Raw genomic sequence first — 12210 nt, 5'->3', positions numbered from 1 at the left:
TCGAGGATCGACATTATGCAACAAAATATTTTCCAATCTCGATTGTCGTCCTGAATTTTGAAAAAAATCGAAATTGATACGCATAAGGCTTGAAATTTTCATCTTTTCAATTAGATACCCGAAAAATTATTTGAGACCATTTTGTGTTCAGAAAAATTCAAGGATTAATATTACATGGAAAAATATTTTTTAATCCTTAGTTTTATTCTAATTTTGCATATCGAATTTGACGCATGTAGGGGTTTGAAAATGTCCCGTAGAGTATTTTCTCTGAAAATCTAAAATTAGAATTAAATTAAGAAAATGTCCCGATTTCGAAAGCAATGAGTGTCGATAAATGAAAAATGTGGTCGCGTCCTCTCCGAGAGTCTCCAAGCGTGATGGACCAAAACGGGGTACTAACAACCACGTCCAAACCAAACATAGGAATCATGTAGACCTAAGAAATTTAAATCAATTTTCCCGGAAATTCCCATGGATATCCACATACCAAACGCCATCTTAGGGTTTGAGCGTGCTAGCCACTTCAATCAACAGCTTATTGGTGAAAGCAAGAGATGAGAAAGAAATCCCGCCCCCTTTCTCCTATGTATTTACATGTATAGTAAACACTAGGGCTATTTCCACCCCTGTTTGGCTAATCTACCCCATTTATAGTTTATTTTACCAAAATACCCTGAGACATATTAATTACTCTAATTCATATGGACAAACCCTTAAATAAATCTCTCAATTCTATTTTCTTCCTTTCTTAATCACCACACAATTTTATTTCATTTATACATTTTCATCTCTATTTTAAATATCCAATTACAAAAAACTATTTTTTAACTTCGAGCAATTAATGAGAGAAAAGTATAATATTACTTTAGAAACAGAAATCCTATTTGTTTAGTGTTCCATTGCTTAATTAAAAATCCTTATGAAAACATAGAACCGAATCTTCGTATTCAAACAAAATGATTTTCAATGGGAAAAAAAAAGATCATTTGTTTACTTGTTGATTATTTGTTAATTGTGCCTTTTTTTTTATTTGCTTGTTTGTTAGTTATTTGTTTTAAGAAAATGTATATACAGGTGATAAGTTCGTGTTTTTTCAAAGAATAGATTTACACAATTGTGCTCATACAATTATACTTTTTAATTTACTTAAAAGTTAGTTACATAACTTTTTAAATTGTGAAAATATTGTTTAAATATTATTCATGAATTTTAATTTCTAATAATACGGTGGCATTAAATTAACTATATTATATGAAAGATTAATATTATCACCATGCTAAATATTATCACCATGCTAAGTAAATGAAGAAAAAATGCATCTAGTATATTGTCTTCTCCTAATAATTCATTTGCCAATCTATCTACCTTGAAGATGGCCAAGAAGCGACAACACTGTTTCAAAAGAAGTACACATTTCCTTAAATATCGTGTAAAGAAATTGCTTTTGTAAATATATATTTGGTTATGTTTTTATTTTTTGTGAATCAAGATTTTCAACCAATTAATAGGATATTGGGGGAATAAATTTGTTCAGTTATCAATAGTTTATAGTAAATGTGAAATTTTGTATATATTATAGGAAAATGAATATGTAAGGTAAAGTGCCAAAAAAAAATCTTTTGTGATACTTAATGCGATAACAATCAATAAAGGAAGAGATGAGAAACCAAAGAGTGATTTAAGTGTTTTATCCATATCCAATTAGAGTAGTCAATGTGTTGTTGAGGGCATTTTATACCATGATCAATAAAGGGAGAGGATTAGCCAAAATAGGGTGGATAGAACCCAGCCTACAGCAAATTATATATATATATATATATATATAGTAAATTAAATCACCAAAGGTGTTGACTTAGTGGTTAAAAAGTTTACTCCCATGTGCTTTGATAACCGCAATATTCCAAGTTCAAATCCACTATAGTGCATTGTCAAAACCAATCGTTATTTGTGGGGAAGACACTGACTCTTGTTAACTATACTCAGTCTTTGATGCTGTTACGCTGATGGGATCAGTGTTTGCACTGATTGTTCAATTTGTCTAATATGTTCACGGTTGAATATGAAAGCCTAAACATTGCGTAGCAGGGCGACAAGATTGTCGTCACTATTGCCCATCATTATTTATTTATCTATATATATATGACGACTCTTGCATCCTTAATGAAAATTTTCATTTCTCGTTTCCTTGACAGTGGGTGAAAAAACTTTAAAAAGTTTTTTAGATCTATGTATTAAAATTCTTGTTGAAAAGTTATATGCGATCGTATTATTGTTGTGCAGACTCGAGTTTCGTCTCATCGGGACCCGCATGCGTGCACGTTGATTGCACGATTTGAAAGTGCCCATCTTCCCAGAGAACGCATGATGGACACGTGTGAGAAGGAGTCATCATTACCTGTTTACAACCCAGAAGTCGAGAGTCGATGAGCTACATGGGTCTAAAGGTAATGGACACATCTAATTACTAAGGTATATGGTCTACAGAAGCGAAGGTTCCAAGTTCGGAGATTCTGTTACGTGCGGCCTATATCCAGCACGCCCTATCGATACTCTGATTTATCCAAGGTTTGTTGTTTTTAATTTATTTACTGCATTGATAAGGTTTCGCTTAATTCACCTAGTTGGACATTGTAAATTGTGAAAATGATCGATTCGGTTTAAGAGACCAAAAGAAGAGCGGATCCTCAGGTCAGGGGATCGATCCACCGTCCTCGCGTCTCGGTTGACCACACCATGATGGCCAGTTCACCGTGTATACCAGGCCCATGACCCATGTGGTCGCCCACTCGTCTCGAGGACCCGTAAACTGACTAGATTGGTTCCGACTCTCAGACCTTATGCTTGCTGACCGGGATCGTTACGAGAATAAATGTACACATAAATGCTTCACAAATGTACTCTCAAATAATAAATACAAATTACAACAACGAGATCCTAATCAACTCGTGTTCGGCCAATATTCTGTTCTAGCTCACTGTGAGGTCACCGAAATCAAAATTAATGCGACGCGGGCTCGTGAGAGCCGAAGGTCGAGTCCAACCGAACCAATAGATTCCAGGAGGACCGAGTGGTCCTTGAGATAACCATGGGACTGGTTGAGCTCCTAAGTGATTGTTTAACCTCATTTCACGCATCTTGACCTGAGTCATCCTCCACTCGGATACTACTATGGTCGAAATGGTGACTCGAGGCTATACCTCATTCCGTACTCAAATCGCGAGCACTCAATGTGTGTGGGGGCGTTGGAACCCGTGATCGATGATTTGGGGCGTTGGACCCCATGTGAACCATATTTATGGGTTCGGGCTTGAACCGCCACAAAACAAATAAAAATAGCTAAAAACTTATAAAAATAGATAAAAACGGACAAAAGCAAATAAAATAGACAAGTATGTGGATTAATTATTATGTTTACATGATTATCATATTATAAACCGGGGTTGCTTAACAGACACGCCTCTATCCTAAATAGGCAAAACAGAACAAATGCTTGTGATAAGACTCGGCCATGGGCTGCCCTGAAGGGTACATAGCATTCGACTTTACTTAGAAAGGACTTGACAGACATGATGTTTGCAATCAAGCCCTGAGGAGGTGGGTTTTTTTTAAGTTGTTCTGTTTTGTGATACTACCAAATTAACCGATTATGACATAAGTGTGCTTTGCCTGAAACCTAAAACCTAGGGTTTTGTCCAGCCCGTTTCCTTGTGTTTATCGTATCGAGTATAGGATTATTCCGGTTTGGTGTTTTATGATAGATAAACACAATCTAAGCACAAACTCAGGGAAATGGGGGCACGAAACACCACTAGAGTGCCAAAATCTCTGGACATGTACCATGGAGGACCAGACAACCTTTCACAGGTCGTCCCCGTTCATGCCTCTAGTCCAATTCCCTAAGCGCTCGAATCTACGCTAGTGTGACAGAAACATGGAGACAAGAAATGGAAGGTAAACGAGTGACAATAGCACCTTGACCGGCGTCCACTCATTTCCTTGTTCGGTATGTTTCAATCATCTTAATGTCTAGGGTGTTGAGGATCATGAACCGATGGTCATGCCCTTGAATTGGAAAAATATGTGAGTATGTATATGAAAAATCGAAACCATGTGACGCGGACTATCAAAAGTCAGTAGCCGGTGTCGACCGATTCTTTGGATCCATCGGGGTCGCAAGGATTGGGAAAGAGCCAAGAAACCAGTCGCTCCGCCCGGAAGTGGTTTAGGAAGAACTCATGCAGCCCGACTTGAGCCGCTTCAAATCTTGCCCAGACTCGAGTCAAGACACACGAGTGCTCCCTACATATCCATGCTATGCGTGTCACGTGTCTCGGTGCTTTTGTGAAACTATGGGTTTTAAGAGGGCGTGACCATTAGTTTATGAACCGTTGATGTGATTATAAATTATTGGCCGGTTTATGCAACTTATTAGAGAGCCAAGTGGATTAGTTAGCCAAGTGAAGCGCCTTGATTGCCCCATGTGTGGAGTTATTAATTTGAATTTTTACCGAATGCTTTGAATTTGTGGGTTTCAGACCATCGGGTCGACCATGAATGGATCGCTCGAATGGGATCCTAATCCCCGACCGTCCATGAATTAAAACCAATTTTGAACCGAATTTACGTGATTAATCCGGGTTGTGCGAGGCTCTAATAAATTGACAAGTGATACTTCGCAACACACGCATCATTTGCACACAATCACATCGATCTCATCAATTTCACTCATCCAACACCGGAAGACCTATGGCGTGATACTAAGATAGAGATTTATGCATGATCCCAAGAGGTTCTAAGGATGAACTAGCTCGGAAGATCCTCGATCACTGCAGACCGAGGCAGCCTTCAAGTTGGGACTCAATCTAAGCCTATGTAAGTCTCCACGTCGTCTTCGAGTCCCACCAGCATTGGCCTAGTGTCTTCCCATCTCTTTACCTTTCTTCTCGTGAGACATGCAAGACAATAAACAAGCACGAGAGAAGCAGACCAAAGGCAAATATTCAAGCCATGAATGAGATCAAGAAAGATAAACTTAACGAACTGAGCTCTATGGCCCTAGCTCAAATCTGGTCATAGTTCGTAAATCCCTTAGGTTGACTCTATAACATTCAAAATAGCATGAAATGCAGAGAGAATTGATTCTAAAGCATCCAAGCACAATGGCGACTCATCCAATGACTCGAAGGCGGACAAAACAAATCTCTAAGGGTCAAAATCAAGACAGATCAGCAAGTATCGAAGTTATAGATAAACCTTTGGCTGCCCATAACGATAAGAAACCAACCTCTGTAATCGTTCAGTTCGGCCATATAGTTAAGTTTAGCATATAGCCTTTGACATCAAGCCGAATGTGTACATTTCGAACAGCGAACCATCGAGCAATACAGCCCATATCGTAATCTCATCACTAAGTCATTCATATCATGTTAAAGGAGCTCAACTTGATCAATAAAGCATCGTCCCATTCATTCCATACCTCGGAATCGACCTAAAATCGACGAAATCATCTAAACGAGCTCAAAACGATGAAGGAGACGTGGCATAACTCAGCCACACAGTTAGAGACAACATCAAGTTCAATAAATTGAGCTAAAACACCATGAATTGATCAAGAGATCACCATACAACTCAGCATCTTCATCTGTGCAGTTTCTAGTTATCGAAATAAAACAAATCGTCAGAAATCGAGTCACGAACCTGCTCCTGACTCAGCCTACAGCATAAACGTGACTTTAAGTTGTCAAAATCATGTCAAACGAGCTAGCACTCATTTATGGATTGAGTTTCTGGGTCGCAGCAAAGCTGTAGCAGCTCAAAAGGAGCTCGTGGAGCTCGAGGGAAACCACAGTAGTAGCCCGGGAGCTCAGCGCGGGAACCTGAACCTGCAGGAAGAAGTAAAAGAGCGACAGAACAGCCTCAAACAGACAAACATAGATAGCCACGGGGAGAGAGAAAGAGAAAGAAAGGGCAAGGATACGAGGGACTCAGCTCAGGTGAAGAAAAGGGGCAGAACAGCGGCTAGCTAGCTCAGTAAGGAGCTCGTGGAGGCAGCAACACACCAGTTCAGGGAAGATAACGAGCAGCTCAGTAGACGGGAAGAAAGAGAGGGGAAGTGGGTGCTGGTGTCTGTCCTTTTTTTTTTTTTTTTACCGAGAGTGCTAGAGGGAAGGAAGAGGAAGAAGGTTGATGGTGATCAGCAGGGAGACATGGATAAGAGAGGGCTGGAGAGATCGAGAGAGAAAGCTGGTCTCATTCTCTATTGATTGCTGGTGTTTATGGAGGAGACTGCGAGGAAAGAAAGGAGAAGGTGTCATGGCAGGTCATGGTTCTGTGACTACCAGCAAGAAGGAGAGGAGAAGGATGGATGGTTAGCTGTCTGTGTAGCCGAGAGGGCCAAGGAGAGACGGTGGAAGTGCTGCTGCTGTCGGGGAGCTCGCCCAAGACCAGCAGGTGCAGCAGGGGAAAGGAAGAAGCCGAAGCCGAAGTCGCAGCAAGTTGCGGGCTTGAAGGTTGAGCTGAGAAGGCTTGACAACATCCCTTCTCCTTGTGTTTTTTTCTTGCCGAGAAAAAATAAATAAATAAAAGAGGGAGCCAGAGTGAGGTAGAGATAGATCGTTTTCAGCCGATGGCCGAGATCAAATAATAAAGATTTACATATCTATATGTGTGTCTATATTTTAATGATGTTTTAATACTAAAAATATTAATGGCGTGTTTATTTTTATGGTTAAAATTACAAAAAAATTTAACTTTAACTTTAACTCAACACACTACATAACAAAAATACACATTTCTCAAGTCAAAAATTTTAACAATAACTTTAACTCAACACACTATACAATATTTATCATTTTCCACGATCAAAATCAAAGTTATTTTAACTTTGAAATCAAACGTACCATAAAAATTTGTGTTTAGATACTGGGATGGAAATCTAATTAAACTAATTTAATTTCTTAACTATGCTTTATATATTAAGAAGTAGAAAATTTTAAATAGAGAAAATAGACTAGAAAAAAATGCACCTAAGATGTGTGCCTACGTTCGGATCACCTACGAACGTAGGCACACATCTTAGGTGCATTTTGGGAAAAAAGAAGAAAAGAACTATTTGTGCATGAATTCCGGTAGTTCTTCGATGAAATTTGTATTTTTCGATGGTTTTTATGTCAAGAATGATGTCATATGGTGTCTAAGTAGTTTGTTAGTGATTTTGATGGTTTTGGTTTTCATTTGGTCCCATTTTGGTAGTGGTAGGTGCGGATTGAATCAATGAACAGATTTGTCAAGGTTACGCATCCACTTTTAGAGGTTGCAACGTTGGAGATGGAGTAGAAGTCAATAGGCTCAATGTTGCAACGCTCACTTCTGGAGTTGTAACACTGGACGTTCTGCCATTTTGTCCTCAAGAGCCGACTTACTTTTAATGGCGAAAAATTGTAGGCTTCTTTTTGGTGATTAAACGGCTAACTTGCACTGTTGATAAGGCCTTATTAATGAGAGTGAAACCAAAAAAGCCACTTTTTGGATTGCTTATACCTATATAAAGGAGGCTGGTAGAAAAAGAGAATGGGGCCATCACTCAGATCATCACCTCTCTTCTTTCTTCTTTTCCAATCTTGTTCTTGCGAAAGAAAGGAGAAGAAGAGGGCTGCAGCAACAAGGGAGACAAGGGAAGAGCAAGGCCATCTTCACTTAAACAAAGGAGAAGAGTCTAGCTCAGAGTCGGGAGTCGAGAAACAAATAACACTCGAAATTTTCTCTTTATTTTTCTCATGTTACTCCTTTTGTTGATCATGATAAATCTTTATGAGATGATGTATATTTTGGCCATGAACTAAGATTGTTTCTTGGGTTTCAAGGAACTTGATGTGTAGTTAAATCTTGATACTCTCTTGATCTTTTTGTTGAATTAATCGAGCTATTTATTTTGTATCCATGCTTAATACAAATTGTTGCTTGATCACCAACTATATTGATGTGGTAATAATCTATATGAATTCGATAGAGTAAGTAGGATTTGGACGGGATCAAAATATCCTATGTTCGACTTTTACTACTCAAGAAAGTCGAGTTGTTTCGTTTGTCGAATATAGCTCGCCTTAGACACCTTAAATCGAGATTATTGCTTAATGAGTCTCCATAAATGGCAATATCCATAGAGATATAGGAAGTTGGTTTAAGTAGATATCTTGCCTAGACAAATCGAAAGATACGTGGGGAAGAACGTCAAATCTCTGGATTATATACTCGGTTCGTTTAAAGAAAAGAGAATATGTGAGACCTAAAATTTTTTATATTTAAATAGCATACGTATACATATACATATACTTACATTCTTATATATATATAAATAAATCATACATTTGTTTGCTGAAGAGGGAAAAAAAAAGAGTGATGGCATGGGCCCCACGTGGCCTCAATTTCCCCTGACCCATTCCACCGCGGCAATTTTTTTTTTCCCTCTATTATTCTCCATTGTTCCTCTTTTCTTTCGTTTGGGGGGCTGGTGGGTTTAAAAGAAAAAGAAACAGAGAAGAACAGAGGCGGTGAGAGAGAAACAGAGAGAGAGAGCTAGGAGGGGTGAATAAAGCTGAGAGCTCGGGAAGTTTACGGAAGAGGAAGAGGACTAAGCTTAGAGTTTTGATCTGTAAGTTGATTTCCCTACCCTTAATACTATTATTCGCCGTGTCTAGATATGGTTAGATACATCTCAGCTCAGTCTAAGGTTCCAATAATGATATAAATTTTGCAAATTGTTGGTCTTTCATAGTTTAAGCATCATTATTCAGTACTTCTAGTATAGATTATTCTTGTTCTTACTCGAATTAGAGCATGGGTGAACTTGAGAAGTTAGATTGGGATGTGTTGCTAAATCAAGGAAGTGAATGCATGATGAAGTATTATGCTATGTAGGCATGCATCAACCGATTGATATGAATTTTCATGGCTTGGATATGTTGGAATGAGGAAGGTTATATGCTTTAATGATTTTTATTTTTATAGTAATATACTATACTGAGTTGTTTTGGTTAATGGACTGAAATTTTCTAATAAATTATATGGATAATAATTCATTCTTCGCATTGATTTCTTGTTGATCTTGGCCTATTTGGGTGGAAATTATATAATAAGGTTGGATAGTGATCTCATAAGAGTGCTTAATTGACGGTTGTGATAGGAAGTTTGTTTTATAGTAGAATATTATATTCAAATATGACATTGAGGTCTTGAATTGCTGTGATGAATGTTCAGAAGTCTCCAGTTAAGCTTCCTTAATAGTGATCAGCTAAAATATATGTATTGTGCAAGTTGATATGAATTGAATTATATGCATGTGAGCTGGAAAGGTAGCTGAAGAATAACGATTATTGTTCAATTTGTATTAACTAGATATGATTAGTAAATTCAATTATATATATTGTTATTCAGTTATTAAAGTTCTAGTTATTGCTATTTTTGCTTGAGCGAGTTATTATAAATTTGTTTTTTTTAATAAATAATATTGGGTAGGCAAGGTTAGGAGAGTACCCTCTGCTGCCTTGAATTTTATGATGTTGGATTCCTTGTATGGAGTACTATCTAGCTATTGTTGTTACTGCTATTATATATTTTTGGTCTTTTGTGAGTCTCTTAATTACCTTGAAATTGATAAGAGCAATCAGGTTTGTTTAAATCGGAAATTATCGAGATGGCTGGAGTGGAAACTTCGATTTAAAGAGTTGGGTTGCTGCCTTGTGCTAATCTAGATTGGGTTGAGATTTTCTATTTTGGTGTGAACGATCTTCATTAAGTTGAAACTCATCATGAGAAATCTATGGATAGATTAAGTTGGCAATGTATAAGCATATACATATTTATACTTCATAATGAGTTTTTAATGGAGATTAAGTGAGCGTTAAAAATGATTATTGATATTTTAGTTACGAATTTGCTCATTTTAGTGTTTAAAATGTTATTGAGAGTCTTGTAAGGATGATTGTGCAAAATTATGTCGAGGCAGCAGATTCTTCTGTGATGTGAAATAAAGATTTGAGATAAAAATTAGCTTCTTTGCTCAATCGAATCCATCTTGTTTGTTGCATCATTCCATGAAGCATTATTCTGTAGACTTTTCTAAGATAAAATTATAAAGAGATCATAGGGGTTAATGAGGTTAATCATTCTTATTGTTAGATAAGCATACTAGAGACTAGTATTGGACTGTTTTTCCATGAAAACTACTCTAAGACATATTGAAATGGAGAACTAGCTTGCAATATAATCTATAATTTTAGGGGAATAACGTACTGTCAAAGAGTATGATTAGTTACTTTCTGGTGTAATATATGCTTATAAATTGATTTCTTGTTAAATTTAACATATATCAGGAATGGAGTACACCAAAGCTATGTATCTCGAAAGCTTGAACTTGGTGATTTACTTTTGGGAGTTATCGGTGAGTACTTCATTCCATTGTGAAATGAGATATATATATATATATATACATATATTATGCGAGTACTCTATTCCCTTGTAAAATGATGTATTATAGTTATATAATTTATTTAAGAAGAATATAGTGATAGTTAGATTAATGAATGGGTCTTGTTATGTGGTGTGAAATGATTTGAGAGGTATTGTATTTTATGTTTATTTTGATTTGAGATATGCAGTATGATTGTATATGTTGATTGTGTATGAGATATGTGATGATAATGTGGTGCCATTGTAATGTGATTGAGATTGTGCTCGTGTATGATGATATATGAGGTGCGATGGCATGGTTGCAATTATTTGTGCTTGTGATTGTTGTTTGATTATAGCCATGGGACTGCTGATTCGGCGGTTTATAAATAAGACGCCTAGACCGCTGATCCGGCGGGATACAAAAAGGGACGCCTAGACTGCTGATCCGGCATGATACAAAAATGGACGCCTAGACCGCTAATCCGGCGAGATATAAAAAGGGACGCTTCGACTGCTGATCCGGCGGGATACAAAAAGGGACGTCTAGACCGCTGATCCGGCGGGATATAAAATGGACGCCTAGACTCCTACTGCCGGAGGATAATGGGCAGCCCCCGCTTATGAGACATGGATATTGAGAGTTGAGGATGATATGAATGAGATGTGCGGGGTCACGGTACCGTCTTAACTCAGTTGCGAGGAAATGCAATCCTATGGCTATATTGATTGGTTGTGTTGTATATTTTTGTATGGTATGTTTGTTGGAGATGTGATCATTGCTGAGATTCCTGGAGATGTGATGATTGTTGAGATTGTCTTTAGATGTTCTGTGAAAGCTGTGTTGTTGCTAGAGTTTGATCTATCAGGTGATTCTATTGTGAGGTTCTATGAAATACTAATGAATGGATATTTGATGTTTATGTGACACTTGATATTAAAGAAATAGTTGGAAGAGCAGTGTGTATTTGTTATTAGTAGAACTTAAATTTAATTACTGCATCGAATATGATTATTATTGTAGTTTGTATCTATATATATATACTAGGTAATTGTGCGGGTGAGCTGATAATTAGAGTGGATGAGATTGTATTATTTATTTGAATATTTGGTTATTTGAAATTAAATATTTATTTAATAATAAGTCATTTTGTTTTGGAATATAATACTCACTGAGATGCAGTTCACACTCTACATATGTTTTTCAGATGAGATAGGAGCTAGATTAGCAGCACATGAGAACTCTTTTGATATCGAGGATCAACTCGGAGGACTAGGTAGGGACCTTAGTTGTTTGATATGTATTCTTTTTGTATAGAATGTATTTGAATATGATACGACCTGAAATTTTTGTTATTTTGGTTTAGTGATTGATTGAGAAAAGAAAATTACTCTCTTTTGAGACGTATATACATATTAGAGTTTACTAGATTAGTTTATATTTTTGGGAGTTATGGAAAGCATGTTTTATATGAATAGTTATGGGATAAGGGATATCGCGGAAATATAGGGAAAATTTTGCCGAAATTTCGGGTCGTGAAGTGTATAAAAAGAAGTTTAATGAACATCAAGTGAATCAAGACCCTAAGTCTTCTAAACATAGATTTTCACATAACTCTTTAGTAATCTTGCTTACTAGTATTACTTTCTTTAGTCGCATATTTCATTACTACCTATTTACTTGACTTCTATTGACTGTGTTATTATTAGTGCTTAGCTATAATTTAGGATCAATTATCCATGGGAAAGACACTGCACTCA

The 12210-nt window shown here is 37.0% G+C and overlaps 1 long non-coding RNA gene across 1 annotated transcript; it reads left to right on the top strand.

Annotated features, from left to right (window-relative positions):
* The first annotated feature begins 8511 nt into the window (after positions 1–8511).
* Positions 8512–11409, top strand: LOC116194720. Its single transcript, XR_004154511.1, has 3 exons — positions 8512–8653; positions 10374–10441; positions 10809–11409. It is a non-coding gene; the product is annotated as an uncharacterized LOC116194720 (long non-coding RNA).
* The last annotated feature ends 801 nt before the right edge of the window (positions 11410–12210 follow it).

This window comes from Punica granatum, chromosome 2 (assembly GCF_007655135.1).
Source record: "Punica granatum isolate Tunisia-2019 chromosome 2, ASM765513v2, whole genome shotgun sequence".
In the NCBI taxonomy this organism is placed as follows: domain Eukaryota; kingdom Viridiplantae; phylum Streptophyta; class Magnoliopsida; order Myrtales; family Lythraceae; genus Punica; species Punica granatum.
Note: the sequence above shows the minus strand (reverse complement) of the source record. Positions and strands in the feature narration are given on the sequence as shown.